The 17,436-nt window shown below is 33.6% G+C and overlaps 2 protein-coding genes across 2 annotated transcripts in view; one reads left to right on the forward strand and one right to left on the reverse strand.

Annotated features, from left to right (window-relative positions):
• LOC149412609 (trichoplein keratin filament-binding protein) overlaps window positions 1-17,436 on the reverse strand; it is a 223,230-nt gene that overhangs the window by 164,203 nt on the left and 41,591 nt on the right. The window lies entirely within an intron of this gene.
• sals (sarcomere length short) overlaps window positions 11,600-17,436 on the forward strand; it is a 46,712-nt gene continuing 40,875 nt past the window's right edge. Inside the window, exon 1 of the mRNA XM_089644940.1 lies at window positions 11,600-11,882. The gene's annotated coding sequence lies outside the window, so the exon portion shown is untranslated. The remainder of the gene's footprint in view (window positions 11,883-17,436) is intronic.

Here is a 17,436-nt window from a genome sequence, read left to right on the forward strand (position 1 = left end):
GTTTCTTTTTCGGAATTGGTGTGACTAAACCATTTTTCCACAGTGCTGGAACTATACCTGTCCGTAATGATTGGTTAATAATGGTTGTTATAGTGCTGAGTGCATACGGAAGTATGAGTTTAATCATTGAGATACTTATTTTATCGCAACCGATAGCGTTTGATTTGATAGTATGAATGTGTTTTGATATTGTAGTTTCATCAACTATTTGAAGTGAAAATGATTTTGCTATAGAGTGATTTTGTGTATTATAATGGTTGACTAAAATTGGACTATGTTCTAGATTTTGACTGTGATTAATAAAATGATTATTTATGGCTTCTGGGTCATTTAAATGTGTTGGTATATCTCCGACTTTGTCTTTAACATGAAGGCAATTTTCTAAAGATTTCCAGAGTTTTTTTGAGTCATGTACATTATTATTGATGTTATATTCAAAAAATGCTTTTTTTTCTCTTTTCATGGAAGAGGTTACTAGATTTCGTAATTGTTTATAATAAGTGTAGTGTGAGTCTAATTTTGATTTTAAATACCTGATATACGCGCGATCTCGAATTTTCATCATATATTTAATGACATCTGTTATCCAAGGTTTGTGTTTGTCTTTAATGGTTATTGTCTGTTTTGGTGCATGCGTATCGTAGATATTCAATACGTACGCATTGAAGTGTGTGACCATACTGTCAACATCATTCAAAGCGCTTATGTGTTGCCATGGCCCGTTAGCCAAATCGGCATTTAGCCTATTCATGTCTATGTCTTTAGTGTTTCTGTAAGTTATTGTTTTTGGTATATATTTTGGTTTTGAAAATTTTAAGTCGCATATAACTAAACCATGGTCGCTTATAGTTTTATAATGGTAAATTTGTGTACGTGTAACTATTTCAGGTTTATTAGTGAATACCACATCTATAAGTGTCGAGGAAGTACCTGTTACTCTTGTTGGTTCGTTTACAGTTGGCGACATATTAAATGCTTGCAATGCATCTATTAACTTTTTTGCATCCGGTTCCTGTTTGTTTAATAAGTTTATATTTAAATCGCCAAGTAAAAAAAGTGTTTCACACTGAAACATGTGGTCAGATAAATTATCACTGATACAATCGATTGCGTCATTGACGAGGTTTTTACAAGTTCTGTATGCTGTGCCTAAACATATATCGATATTCGGAGCCTTAATTTTAAGCCACATTTGTTCCAAGTACTTGTTTTCGTGTGGTAGTATAACGCTTGATAATTCACGACGTACATAGAAACCAACACCTCCCCCACGTTTAGGACGAGGGGAAAGATATAAGTTATAACCCGGAATTGCTCTATCAGTTGTACCTCTGCTCGCATCAATCCAAGTTTCGTTCAAGGCTAATGCATCGATTTCGTGTTCTCTAATATAGATACATAGATCATGAAAGCCTGTACCAAGCGATTGTGCATTTAGAAAACCAATAGTCAGTCTACGTTTTTTATTATTATTTGGAGCCATTTATGTAATATGCAATCATCTTGAATGGTAAAGACAAGATATTGTAATATACAGTATTTGAACATAGAGAAGTTGAATGAAATAACAACATGGATAATTTAAGCAAACACAGCACAAGATTTAAATAATCTGGAGGTAATAAATAAAACATAAGGTTTTTAGCGCATGAGAAGTTAATGTAATGAACGTGTAGGAATTGTAAGATAAAGAGACATAAGAATAGAACAGAAAAAATAAAGTTGGAACTCAATACCACTGCCCGTCCGGTAAAATTAATAATATAATATGGTTGCCATAATGTCACACTACGCGCATAACAACAGCAATATAATAAATCGAGATCATCAATATTGGTAATACTTCGTATATTCTGGTGTACAATTTTTAGACTGTACGATTCCCAACAGTATTTATTTATGTCTTTAGGATTATCAACTACATAATTGTTGCATGTGAGCATAGATTCATCGGGAATTTCAAAAGAATGTTGGATCATTTTTAGAGTAAGTTATCTGTAAGTAAACCCACACGGTAATATTAATTTGGGATGGTAAATTTATGTTTTTGATGTGTGAACAAAGAGTACATAAGTTTGGTTGCTCAGTTATTGACATAAAATAATATACATAAATTATTGTAATACATAAATTGTGAGAAAACATTAGCCATTTCATGTTCTTCGAATGGTACAAATAAAAATTGCAATTGGTATTAGTGGTGAATTGAGGGTTAGCTAGTAATTTCTTATAATAAGGAAGTAAAGTAGCGGGGTCAGAGAGACACAATGATATAGTTGTAAATTTGTCATATAAGAATTTCCTGATAATGTGTGGGTAATATAAATGCACCACGATGTTAATAATTAAATTATTAATTGAAATGTCTGACATCGTGCTTATTTGGGGATTGAACAATGCAATATTGTAGTATTTTTTTGAAAGGAATAGAAATATCATGAAATATAGGAACACTCTGATTAACATTTTGAAAAGGGATACAGGTAGTATGGGTATGATTGCATTTGTGAGTCATAGTGCAAGTAAGATATTCTCAGAGGTGATATGTATAGCTCTCGATTCCGTGGTTTGGCGTATATATACTCGTCCCGCTTTTACCCATACGAATGCAAATTTTTTATCAATAGCCGTCTTCTTCGCTAGGTAAAGTAGGCGTTTATTGGTTGAAGTCAGGTGTTCCGATATATATACCGGCGTGCGCGGTCCGGAGAGTCCTATTGAGGTCGTGTTGAGTTTGTCTTCCTTAGTCACAGCATTCATATTGTACCTTTTTACATCGTTTAAAAAGACATCTCTTACGTGAACGTGCTTAAACCGCACAATTATAGGTCTGGTTTTTTGGGGGATTGTCTTACCCGGAGACCTATAGCTGGTCTCAATGTCATTTTTCGTAGTGCTTGTTTTTATTTCTTGATTTATGTTAAATAAAATATTTGCCAAATTCTCACCTTCAACCTCCGGTATACCTCTTATTTCAGCGGCAAAATTTTTTTGTTGCCGATCTTGATCGTCGATCTTTAATTCGAGCATAGTTAGTTTTGCCTCGAGTTCTGTGTTTTTTTTTTGAATGGAGTCTATGCTTTGTAGTTTTATCAGAGATTTTTTAAAGTCTTCTTCAAATCCCTCCATTTTGCTATTAAAGAATGTTAGCGAGGCCTTGAAGTCCTTGAATTCATCGAACATTTCGTATAATTTCGTCTGGACATTCTTGAATCCCTGTAGCTCAGTCTTGATTTGACGTAATTCATGTGTAATTAGGTCGAGCTGTGTTTCACCTACTTTAGTGGTGCTGGCCGCTGGGGTCTCCTTACTGGAAATAGAAGTAGAACGCGCCGTACTGCGCGTTTCCGTCTTGCAGCCAGTGCATTTGGTATTATTGCGTTTTTCTTGGGAGAGTTTTCGGTAATGACCTTCACTTACGCCACCGCAGGCGAAATGTAGACTCTCCTTGCAGGAGGAGCACCAGAACATTGATTCCCTCGTGAGTATGGGTTCCGGGCACTTGCTGCAGGTGGTGCTCTCCATATTGCAGGGAGTTATTATGTATTACACTGAACAATCGACACAGAAACTGAGTTGTAAAAAAATTATATTTTAGTATTACAGTTTTGAAGGATTTGTATTAGAATATTATATTTAGTTTATTTTGTTGTTAGATTTAATATCACATTTATTTTTAAAATTACAGTATATATTTGATTTAGTATTGGATTTATTTTGTATGATTTATTGGATTGCCATCTGTTGGACAAAATGTAAATCAAACTTCACAACGTAAAAAATAAAAAATAAATGTTTACTCTGGGTTTCGAACTCACGTCCCAGGAAGGTAGATCGGAATGTGTCGGCGCCTCTCACCACGCTGCCAAGTACCGATACACAATTAGCGTGCTTTAATCCAATATAACTGGTAGACTTGCGAAATAGTCGTACAAAAGGTCTAAATTGTGGTTTAGTTGTTTGACACTTATATAACGACTGTTTTTTTTTTTTAAATAAATCATGAAATTCACGTTCGCGCACAACGGGTTCACTGGTTTAGTAGTAATTATTTTTAATGTTTGTTATTTAGATTCACTTTTCACTATGTTTATTACGATTGTTTGTTACCTTCTTTTGTATGTCAGAAGGTGTTGATATAAAACACAAATTTAATGTCGGTTTGTCGTTTTTTAGAATAGCGCAGCTCACAGATAGTGCGCAAACGCAAAAATGATTATATTCACTTGAATTCTAACTTTAATTCTAACTTTAAGATTGTTTTATTTTTAAATTAGTTTATAGTAAAATGAAATGCGACTGGTCGGTAGGTAGTATTTTTGTATGAATTAAACCTTAACTTTTTTGGAATAAGTCTAAATGATTTTTGCCAGTCACTAAACAAGTGACGGAATATTAAGTGTCCTGTGGTCCTGACCCACGGCGTATTCTTGACTTGATTCGACTTGTCACTTTATTTTCTAATATTATATCTACCATATGTCTTTGCTTTCATGTACCTTTGTCTACTCCTATATTTTTCATTTTACTTTATTCGTGTTATTATTTTGTAATTTGGACGATGTCCGTTAGTAAATAAATAAATAAATAAATATATCTGCCTCGCTCTACACTGACAGAGTCACCTACCTTTATTGACGTACAATATCAAAGCTCCTATACGTTAGTTATAGTTATGCTATTATCCATGTATCCTGTTACGCTTACATATATAAATTGTCAATTTTCCTTGTAAAAGCCCGACAGGGCGTTATTAAATAATTAATAAATAAATAAATATAAATGACACCATGCATTTATTACTACGTTTGTTGTTAATCTAGAACAAAGATAACGGATAACGTGGTTACTAGTTGTGAGCTGAGATGTGAGAGAGAGAGAGAGTGATCAAACTAAAACCTTGCCTTTTATACAACTGCTATATATGAAAGAAATTACCTCATTTGCTTCTTCAAAATTATAAATGGTATTTTTGATTCACCTACGCTACTGCAACTCATTCCCTTCAATATCCCCTCGCAAAGACTCAGAAATAATGAACTGCTCTTCCTCAACCATCATTCGACAAATTATGGATATTATTCACCATTGTCCAGAATGTGTAGACTGGTCAACTCAAGTCAAAACCTTAACTTTTTTGGAATAAGTCTAAATGATTTTTGCCAGTCACTAAACAAGTGACGGAATATTAAGTGTCCTGTGGTCCTGACCCACGGCGTATTCTTGACTTGATTCGACTTGTCACTTTATTTTCTAATATTATATCTACCATATGTCTTTGCTTTCATGTACCTTTGTCTACTCCTATATTTTTCATTTTACTTTATTCGTGTTATTATTTTGTAATTTGGACGATGTCCGTTAGTAAATAAATAAATAAATAAATATATCTGCCTCGCTCTACACTGACAGAGTCACCTACCTTTATTGACGTACAATATCAAAGCTCCTATACATTTTAATAAGAATTATCATTTTTCGTTGATCAAATTTGATAAACTCAAATTACTGACCTTGAGCGTGAAACTAGTTAAAAATGGGAATTATCTTAAGATCTAAAACGATATTTGTAGCTTAGTCTAAATTTGAACAAAAGAAAAATCTGATTAGGTACAGATTACAAATTAATTAAATGTGTCTCTCTGCCAGGCCACGTGGGTTTCACGAAGTAATTAGTCAGGTAATAACTGGTAGTAATCAGTATCAATCATGGCTTTAAGGTAATCTGCAAAATGGTGGGAATTAATTAACCACATTCGATGCGATTACAAAAAATGTATTATCTCAATTGTTCATAATTGATAGCAATTCAAAGAACGCGCGACCTAAATTAGTATGATAGGCTCGCCGGTCACTTTTCTAACATTTTGTAAAGCACGAATGCGTTCAACTGGAAATTGTAAAAAAATTGGCCATTAACAATAAATTCAAGAGAATAGATTGAAATAAAAATCAACACAAATAGTTTTATTAATAGATGTATTAAATACTATAGCATGCATTGTAAACGACTATGTGCTGAGTTTCAGGTCGATCGGACGTCGGGTTAATAAGTGAGTTAATTTCTACATCCAAGATTCCATTTCATTCTTTCATGAATTTATTCATTCATTCATTCAAGATCAAATAGATGTATTTAATATATTGGTCTTCGTACATTAAATCTTTTTTTTTGTATTAGGCAATTCACCCTAAAAAGAGTGCTAAGTGGCGTTAACGTTAAGGGAGATGGTTATAATTTTATGGGAAATCTATACGGGAATAGGAAATCATCTTCTACCAAATCAAATACAAATGAGGAATAAAATATAATCACACTATGTACAGGAATTAAAAACAAGGCTGAATGATTTACATGTTGAAACACTATTCCAAGAAATTGTTTGCAAACTTTCATGTTTCATTTTTCACTACAGTGTTACTACTACTTCATAGTTTACATGATATACTTATTGTATATTTTTTAAATATATTATAATAACTAGCTGTACCCCGCCAGGAGTTGCTGTTGTTCAGTCTGTCTGTGCAGATAGAAAACCAATAGCGCGTGTTGCCTTTAAGAGGAAGCTACAAGCCGAAAATTTGTATATTCTTGGTATACCTTATATTGTAGGTAATGGTCATTAAAATCACTTGACAAACGGAGTCTAGAAACGTTCGATTTCAAGCACAAAACTGATTTTTATTTATTTTGTAATTAATTTTAAAAGCAAAAAATTAATGAAGTGAAACTGTCTCAGATAATTAATCTTAGCTATAATACTGTATTTTTGTAAATTTGTTTCCTTTACGCGTTCATACATTTATATTAAAAAATATATATTTTAGTAGTTTACATTTATATTTTTTATTGAATAATTTATTATTTTATTTGTATTCTACTCAAGCGAAATGATAGGAAAACCTTCAACTTATTTAAAGCAAATTTTTTGGTTTTCATAATGTACACCAATTCGATATAAAGATTAATAAAAATAGTGATTTAGCATTAAGCTTCGCCTTAAGTCCAATAGATGGCGCTCTTTAAAAAAATCATGTTGGTCCAACATGTTCTTATTTCATTTAACATTTCGTTATTGCGTCTCACATAATATAGGTATATACAAACATGTATGTATTCGAATGCAGCGTTATGTCAATATTTCATAACAAAGGGTGAAAAAATTTTGGAAATTAAAGATTAATTACAAACGAACATTAACATTTTTATTTATATGGATAGATAGATTAAGTCATTAAACTTTATGTTACACTTCTTTACAACAATATAACATTATAATACCGTAACCTTGAAATGTAAATTATAACTTATCATGTAGTATTTTATTTAATTTAAAAAGTATATTTCTATTCTAATTTTATGAGTAATTTTTTGTTATTTTACCCAATGGGTAGGCAGGTAGGCAGTGCCTTAGTGGGATCAATTTACTTACCTGTTTTATATTTTTAAGATGTGTAAAAAAAAATCTAAAAATGTAAGCACTAATTTTGTAAAATTATTAGGAAAAAGGAAAAAAAGAACTCCACCTAATTATTTCCATTGGTAACTTTCAGTGCCATTTTTATTATATTATATCGAAAATTATACAAAATTGTTTTAAAGCATGAAGTAATGTAAAATAACATGAAAAATATTTTTAAAAAATATAACCATAACGTAAAATAAAATAGAAACTAAAACAATACCATAAAACAAACCAGTAAAACTATATATTAGTACAATACCTACGCTATTATTATTTATAGGATTCAGCAAAATGCTGGTATAGAATACGCTTGTAAATGTACACGGAGAAAATTCACCTTGTTAAAAAAGTGATAGAATGTCAATTTCCTGATAAAATATTAGTCATTCAGAATATATCGAAAACATGTGTTATTTTTCTAATAAATACCATTACGGAATGCGACAATAACAGTATCTCATCATAGAACATTCGCTTTGTTAGAAACTATCAATTCATTCGTTAAAGGCATGCAGTCCCGTTTTTAACAGTTTAAATAATTTGACCGGATTTTTAATAAATTAACAGTATTTTATACCAGCAAGTTATATCCGTGAAGGATAACTTTTTTAATACATAAAAAATGTGTTTTTAACACAGAAACAGAAATGAAAAGTGTTATTATTATGGTTCCTTGATATTTCATCTAAATGAAAATTCAACACACCTTTAAAAAGTAATCTCGTAGAGTCATTAAAAGTGATGAAACAAAAACTAGGTTTAATAGTTTAACATATATAACCTATTTAACCTAGTTTTTGTTTCATCACTTTTCATGACTTAACATCACTTTTTGTAGGTGTGTTGAATTGTTATTTTGATGATATACCCGGTCACCTATTATTATATATCTTCTGCGTGGTATTGGTATAACAGATTTGGAATCTAGAGGAGAACCGTGAAATATAAATAGGCCGAAAGTAGTGTTCCCATCGGAGTCGGTGTTGTGACGATCAGCTGTGCGTGATTTGAAGTTGAAGCTTTCGTATTATGTAAATGGCCTAACAGCTGCATTCTGCTATTAATCCACTGCGTTACAAAATACTTATGTCATATTGAATTATGAGACTTTTTGGACGGTAGGCTTTGGAAAAAGAACAGACTCATATTGGGAACATACATTTTTTTAAAACAAAATGTCGGAATCCTACTGTCTAGCTTACTCGTATTATTTCGTTATTACGTATAGCCGATTTTCAACACTTACTTGCTTAAATGTAGGTAAACAATTAACTTATTGTTTAAGGGGTTAGGAGAAGGCAGCGGCGTGAAAAAATTAGTATTTTTAACCAAGTTATCGTCCTCCGGAACTAAGATCCATAACAAGTCCGACAGAATTCAGGTCTACTAAAATCTTACCGTTTTAAGCTGTCGTACCCTTAAATTAAATATACCATTCCTGAGAGAAAGTCCAATTATATCCAATCTTCCAATCATGTCCTAAATCCTGCATCTAAATTTCGCTAATAAACAATTAGTTAATGTTAATTAAGTGTTAATCTCAAGTGACCTACCAGGTAAGTATGGTACTGTATATTATATCCATATATAGTTAGCAATAACATAGATCATTGTTTAAATGTATTATATATTTATACAGCGCCCTTGAGGTGATTTTGCACAAAAATGGCGTTATACAAATCATCCAAATATTAATATTATTATATTTGTCGGACTGCGTTTTCAAAGTCGGTGACTACTGTAATTCAAAAACTACTGGACGGATTTAAATGATATTATACAGTTTATTGAAAGCATTAAAACTAGTGCCTGTTCGAAGTATTAAAATAATTAAAACTTCTATTTTTTATGAACAAAACCTAGTTTTTTTCTTGAAAATCCACGAGTAAATTATCAGAGGCCGCCATTTTGTTATTTAAAAAAAAAACAACTTCGATCAAGCACTAGATTGACTATTGACTAGGTCGCAGCGAATCCAAATTTTCGGGCAGGGTCCAACAAATATGGCGATAACTTGGTCTACAATAAATATATATTTTTAAAGTTCGCCAAATGAAGTTAAAACATGATATAATAAATTTGCATTGTTTGTTTTATAATATAAATTAAACTACTGTCAAAATAAAAAAATACTCATTTTTTCACGCCGCTGACTACCCCCAACCCTTTAAAGTACTATTTTAATAAAAAAAACTATCTACAAACCACATTTTGGTTCTGAAACAAGTAGATATTTTTTTAAATTAAAACAGTGGGTTAGATAAATTTAATTATTTTCATTTAATTAAAATGAAGTCACAAAGTAAATTTACAAATTATTAAAGAAAATTGTTATCTTATGCAACATCTTAAATAGTGAAACAAAAAAAACTGAACATTTCAAAGATCATGGTGACAATAACACTGCGAGCTGATAATATATATTTTAGATAGAAAAAGCGTGCAGTTGGCATGACGCTAGAGATCACCGAGAGAGACAAACTTATTAATGGTTAAGTTATTTTTTAAAGACACCAAAAACAACAGAAGATTGTTATCTTAACATAACACAACAATCTGGTCACAGGGCGGATTCTTGAAACACTCCGTAGAGGTAAATCCAAAAGAGAATGGAAACAGACAATTGCTTCAACAATTCATTATTAGTTCCCAAAGTCTTTTCTACACAACCTGGAATGACAACGATAAAATCCCAGAGACGTGGTAGGGTCTGCAGGATGAATCAAATTTTCGGAAGAAGAGCGTAATGGTAATGGTGCATTATCAAATTTTCACAAATAGTTATAAGGCAAAGCTTTAACAAGACTAGTTCAAGATGAATTCAATGTACACAAATATGTTCTGGAAATATTCCGGCAGGTGGCGGCCTTCCAAAGCTCCCTCGCACCTATTGTTGCCCAGTACCGTAGGAACTTCATAATGTTACCGCAAATAATATAGAACAATGATTAAGTTTAACCTCATGTGAGTCACGTGATCGATGAATGATAGAAAATTTGACAACAAAAACTCATTGAAATCAGAAACATGTTTAACGTCTCAGGATTATTTGTTCGCTTTTGGGAACAACTCATATGGTCTAACAAAAATATGTTTAATCCCTCAGGCTAAGTTGTTCGCTTTTGGGAACAACTCATATGGTCTAACAAAAATATGTTTAATCCTTCAGGCTAAGTTGTTCGCTTTTGGGAACAACACATATGGACTAACAAAAATATGTTTAATCCCTCAGGCTAAGTTGTTCGCTTTTGGGAACAACTCATATTATCTTGCAAAAATCGCTATGTCTCCCTTATGTCGTGGTGATACATTTATTATCTAAAAGGTGTTACGAAAACTTTATACTCAAATCTAGAAGACAACCACAGAATAATTAAAATGTAGACCTCTATGCAACCAAAGGTTTCGACAACAATTTGAAAAAAAAAGATAGTATTTTAATTATTTTTGTTTGAAACAACAACAAAAAAGTGAGATGACAATAACATTTGTCCAATAAAATAATATTTTAGTTCGAAAAAATGTAAGGTGAGCAATTATAATTTTTTTTTATGTGTTATTAAAAAATATATATATTTATTTCTATTAATAAAATTTGAAGGCATATTTTATTAGCTTTCATAGTTTTCGGGAACATTCAGAAATATTCCATTTATTTGGATTTTATTGCAAAGCCTGAGGGCTTAAGAGGGGATTTCAAAAAAATGGTGACAAGAAAAAATAATTTGCTTTCCATTATAAATTTACTGAGGCAACAGGTGGGTACGAAAGATTATAAGGGTGTATGAACGATGTGTGTATCTATAAGTCAAGCCCATGATAAATGAATGGTGTGATCAGAATTCACTTATCTCTGAATTAGGCTACGGCGATGGGTGTGGTGGCATACAGTTAACTTTTTACTGGTCACATTGACATTTCCATAACAAACAAAAAAAAAAACAAATATCCGCTCCAATAACTCCGTGATTTCTGGAAGACTTCCTCCTTTACGCCCGAGTCCCTCGCGAGCAAGTGAGGCCAGTGAGGCCAGCTAGTCCCGCCGCCCACGCGCGACAGCCCGCCTTCCAGAGTTTGGCACGACCGCCGCCCAAAATACCCGCACGAAACGAGAGAATCTTGGGCAAATTCCAGGCGGCCCAGACGTGCGTCCCCAGTTCCTCTCCCACACCCGCAACAGCTTCACACCGCTGAAAAAACCCGCAGAAGAAGACGTAGAAAAGTGTGCAGAAATAGAAGTGCAAAAACTTCTGGACTATTGACCAAAAAGTGGCATTGATGAATCAAGTGAATTGTTGTATTTGATTAAAAGTTTCCAAATTTCAGTGAGTGTTCTCATGGTGTCTCAAGTGATAGCGGTGTAGAAAATATTACAGTTAAGAGCCGAAGATTGTGTTGTGTTAATTTAAATTTCAGGTGAGTGATTTCAGTATATAAAAGATAACGAAGATTGTTTTCAGGGTTTTTCTACGCTGTGTATTTCTGTCTTTGCGCGGCACAGTAACACAGAATTGTATTCTGAGGTAATTCGCATGATGAACCGAGAGGCGAAAATATGAAGGATAATACAGATTCAACTAAAAATAGTCCAGTCATTTGAATTCGTATAATTGACTTGTGTTTGAAATCGGAGCCATCTTTCCAACACTGCGTAGTGGGTGTCCGAACATTCTTCAGAAATGTTCACTATTATTCGACTAAATAAAAATATTATAATACCATTTTAGTCAGAAATAAATCAATTTCAAAAAGTTATTATAAAATGTATTTAGTATGGGAAAAACTCAAACTCTCTCAATGGTCAGATATGATTTGAGATTTTAACGGACAATAGTATTACGGTGCTTTATTTGTGGGGTATTATGCCGTGTTACCTCCTTCTTTAGCCAACGTTTCAGACAGCATTTTTTTTTTGATTTTATGGATTCTTTCGTAATCCTCTAACTAGCTAGGGCTTATAACAATACCCTTTCATGTTTCTAACTAACTAGTACTGCGGCTTATTTGGCCTTATTACTATTACCATCTGATGGTTGTATTTACTTGACTGATTTTACGTTGGATCAATGAGTTTTATGAGGAAAAATTCTTAACTGGATAAAAAACCTCATACTTCGGACAGCAGTGTATTTTTTGGATTTTAATGATTCTTTCATAATCCTCTAATTAGCTAGGGTTTATAGCAATACCCTTTCATGTTTCTAGCTGACTAGTACTGCGGCTCATTTGGCCTTATTACTATTACCATCTGATGGTTGTATTTACTTGACTGATTTTACGTTACATTAATGAGTTTTATGGGGAAAAATTCTTAACTGGATAAAAAACCTCATACTTCGGACAGCATTACAGTGTCCATCATGGTGACCGGTCACGATGATAATTCATCACATCTTTAAAAAGTTATATAGTTGTAGTCATGAAAAGTGATGAAACAAAAACTTTATTAACTGGGTTAAGTAGGTTAGGTGAGGTTAGGTAAGGTTTAAATAAATAAATATTCATCGTTTCTAATGACTTTATATCTCTTTTTAAAAGTGTGTTGAATTGTCACTGTGTTGAGTTATCATGGAACCGTCCATCATATGTGTATGCGGATGCGATACCGTGTTGCCAGCCTCTAAGAGCTGACATTACAGTATAATTTTCTGTGTTTAGTTTTGGTATAGCCGTCATTTGCCAGATACCATGAACTATTGAGCTTAGCCCTGTCGCCTTTCTCAATGGTTCTTTAAAACATGCAAGTATTGACGGCATTGTTGATATGTTTGTCGCTCTTATTACAACGAAGAAGTATTATTATCTTCGTATGTTTGTGCTCGCAAAACTCAAAAGTAGTCGACCGATGATACCACTGAATAGTTCAAAGTTTGGTCTTATTAGTGCCAGGAGTGTTTAGAGACTGGTTTGAATCGTAGAAGAAGTCGGGGACGCCCGAGGAATACTTAAAGCAATATCTCTGCACCAGAATGAGATACGGAGTAGAATTAAAGTCCATGTGATGTAGTTTTTAACAGTAACATTGTAAATACAGTATTGAATGGTGGAAGAAGTCGGAAACGTCCGATAAAGACATTAGCAGTAGCGAAGCAAGTAAATTCAAAGTTTTTGTTTGTGTCTTTTCGTAATCTTCCGCGTTTGCAACCGACCGACATCAGTAAATCAAATAAAACAGGTGCGACAATTTGAAATACGTAATAAATCTGTGCTTATTTTGGGAGAATGAAGCACTCTCAATAATCAAGGTGGAAGTCACTCTCAAGTCAAGATGAAAGACAAATATTCAGAATAATAGGGTTAAATAATATGCAGTAGGTAACTCCAGCCTTTAATCATTCCCTTACCATGATCCAACCGCTTCAAAACGCACCGTATCATTGGGAGCATGCTCTATAGAAGGGAAAATCTCATACTTCCATTATGACGGAATGTAAATAAGGTGGCTATAGCTCAATTCGTAGAGGCGCAGTAAGACTAGAGGATCTGGGTTCGGGTCTTTCATATTTTCATTTAGAATGATAACTAACTAACCATCACGCCGTAGGCTGAGGACGGACCGCCAAACAAATATGTCTTGACACAAAATCCTTGCCTCATTCACATTCATACATCGTCTCATACATAATCTTCTATTATTCTGACTCTTGACATGGCACGACTCTAGTATCTGATTCACTTCCTGTGGCGTCCCGGATTTCTACTACCATTGATATTTGCGTCATATATTCTTCTTACACTCGTTACTTCGTTCATTCGCTCTACTGCCCAAACCATCTGAACGTCCCTGTCTTAACCTTACTCTTTAGGTTTACGTCAGCCTTGCATTCTTTGCGGATCTCCACATTTCTCACACGGTTTTACTACGCATACGCCTCATGGATCTCATTTATAAAGCGTTCAGTCCGCTTTTATCCTTCATCTGCCAGTCCCATGCCTCACTGCTACACATCAGGGTAGGTACCAGCACTCCGTTGTGGACTGCTAGCTTGGCTTCTTTGGACAGTTTTTTGGTTAGTGCTAATCGCGTTCAGTCCTCCATTAATTTCATTTACCCTTATTTTAATATCGACCTTCCCATCACTTGTAAACACACTTCCCAAATCCAGCTGCTAGAAGTAGGTATTCATCGTTCACAACTATATTTCGCACTGATTTCGTACTCTCTTTCTCTCTCTTCAATAATTAAATTACAATGAGGTATAAAATCTTCTTGACAGATTTCTTAACAATGGATCAGTAAAACGCGAATGTGTCATGAGAACGCAGAAACATGTCTTCATAACTATACTGATATTATCGCATTTCGTCATTATATTCATCAGGAAAAGAACATCTGCATAAATATGTGGTCCGATATTTTCGAATGGACTAATATTTTATCAGGAAATGAATTACCATCACGTTTTTAACAGGATTTTAATAAATCAGCCAAATCATTTTTCTTCGTGCAGGGCGATACTGAAAGTATTTTCCACTCTTTAACGTGGTAGATATTGCTTATTATATTTTATGCAGTAATTGTCGATTGAAGTACATATTGAATATGGCGGGTTGGGAATAATCCGACGTAGCTCAGTGGTCCAGAGCACCTGACCGGCAATCAGAAGGAGCAGATTCAATTCCCGTCGGCGGCATTTATTTTTACTCGGGAAATATTTTCAATTTGTATGGATATTTCAGGCGAGTAATCAATGCGTTTAATACTTTGTTATCCTTTGTGCTATGCATAAAAACCTTGTCATATAAACATTAGTTTATCATTAACAAATAATAAGATATTATTATGACAGTTATTTCTCGGATTCTTCGCCGTTTCTCAGAATGAACGTTTATCAAAGAAAATGTAATGTTTGTGGAATCACGACGCTTCTTGCGAATCGGCCGATTAGTTCTAAGTCCACAGTAAGTCAATGGGCAATCTACGTTACGACACATCTAAATTTAATATCGTGTTTGCAAAACTTCCGAAATAACTCTTGATCAGCGTCCAATAAAAATGACCGTTAGTATTAACGACAGAGGCGAGAATGCATCATGAAATATTAAATCCATGCTAAATCATTAAACAATGTCGTGAAAGCTTGGATAAATGGCGTCTGAACTGTTTTTGCGCCCTCTTTTAGTAAAGCTGTTTCTAAATATGGATGTTTTATCTTATTTATTATTATTAATCAACTAAAATGTTTCATCAAAAAAGAATCTATAGAAGAAGTCATAAAAGAATTAGATAACAATACATCTGCTGGACCGGATGGTATTCCTCCAATATTTTTCAAAACCTATGTTAGTAGTCTGATATATCCTCTTACTCTTTAACAATTCTTTATTTAACAGTTCTGGGTCTTTTCCAGCTCAGTGGAAAAAGAGTTATTTAATCCCTTTTCATAAAAAAGGCGATAAAAGCGATATATCAAACTATAGACCAATTTGTATAATGTCTGCTTTACCGAAAGTTTTTGAGAAATTAGTCCTAGATATCATTGTCAAACCTATCAACAACATTATTGTTCCTAACCAAAATGGCTTCATCACAGGTCGCTCTACCTGAAGTAATTTAATGATTTATGAAAATTACATATCTGAATCTCTTGGTCTCAAACAACAAGTGGACAGTATATACACTGACTTTAGTAAAGCTTTTGATAAGGTGTGACATCACATACTTATATATAAACTTCGATTGTTGGGCATCAAAGGTAAATTATTGAGTTGGATTGTTAGTTATCTTAGCCATAGGGTGCTTTGTGTAAAGATTAATTCTGTACAATCTTATATATTCGAGGCCACAAGTGGGGTTCCTCAAATAGTGCAAATTGCACCACAATAGTGCTAGTTCAATATTGTCGTGTGGTGAATTTAAGCAGAGTCATGTGGGGAAAAATAATTAGATTTTATGAGGTGAACACCTATAAACGTAATAAAATTTTTAATAAAAGTTTTTCTGACATGTCACTAGTAACTTTACTGTTGTTGTTTATGCCATTCTGTTATAAATGTAATTTGTTTTATATTCATCCTGTCTTCTAATTATTTATATTATAATACTATTTATATTATTATAATACTATGGTATTTGTTTTATATAGATCTGCCTTTAATAATGATCCTTTTTCAACACAAGGAGGAAATCTATAATTGGTCGTATTATTAGTATACTCGTATGTAAAAAATAATGAAAATCAACTGCTGATTTCCCAATGTTTAAAAAATAAATAAATATTTCATCAGAAGAACCGCGTACCTACTCTACGTAGGTACCTACTGCAAAATAAATTCCGTAAATCACGAATTTTGTAGATTTTTCCCCTGAAATACGAGAGCGGCAACAGCGATGACCTTCGCTCTTCTACGAAATCAAATAAACACCACGCGAACATTGAGAATATTTCCCTGACACGTAAATACTTGTTAACTGCTCGAGACACGAGACCCGTGTAGTGAATTCCCATGTACATTCGAGCGCTGAGCTTTAAAATGACCCAGTAAAAGTTCATCTTCACAGCTTTTCTTGTGGTAAGGATCCTATTTCATTTTTGGACACTGATAAACCGAGATAATAATTATTATTATGACGTAATAATTTGTTTTTTTTTTTCATTCCATACAGGAAGAAGAAGCCCTGAGAAAAAAATATTCGCTCAGGGCCTGTGTTTTTACAGAGAGAAAGTTCTGGGAAGGAAAAAGGTATGAGGGGTGGATAGGAATCTGGGGGTCCAAGTGTACAGGAGTGACGGACGAATAAATCCATCCCTCCCACTACTCTCTCGAAAAGGTCTCTCCGCATTCGGCCCGCCACGCAGTACGTGGGCAAACGCATCCGACGCCGTGTCCGTGAACCCAGGCACTACTGCTATGTCACTAAACGTAGTAAACCTCTTAGAGTGACCTATGGTAGAGGTGTCGGTTATAGAATAAATGATTCTCGGGGCAGCGGTACCCATACCCGCCAACCAAATTGAATTTGTAAAAC

Source organism: Hesperophylax consimilis, chromosome 22 (assembly GCF_061612785.1).
Source record: "Hesperophylax consimilis isolate HC1 chromosome 22, BYU_Hcon_1.0, whole genome shotgun sequence".
Classification (NCBI taxonomy): domain Eukaryota; kingdom Metazoa; phylum Arthropoda; class Insecta; order Trichoptera; family Limnephilidae; genus Hesperophylax; species Hesperophylax consimilis.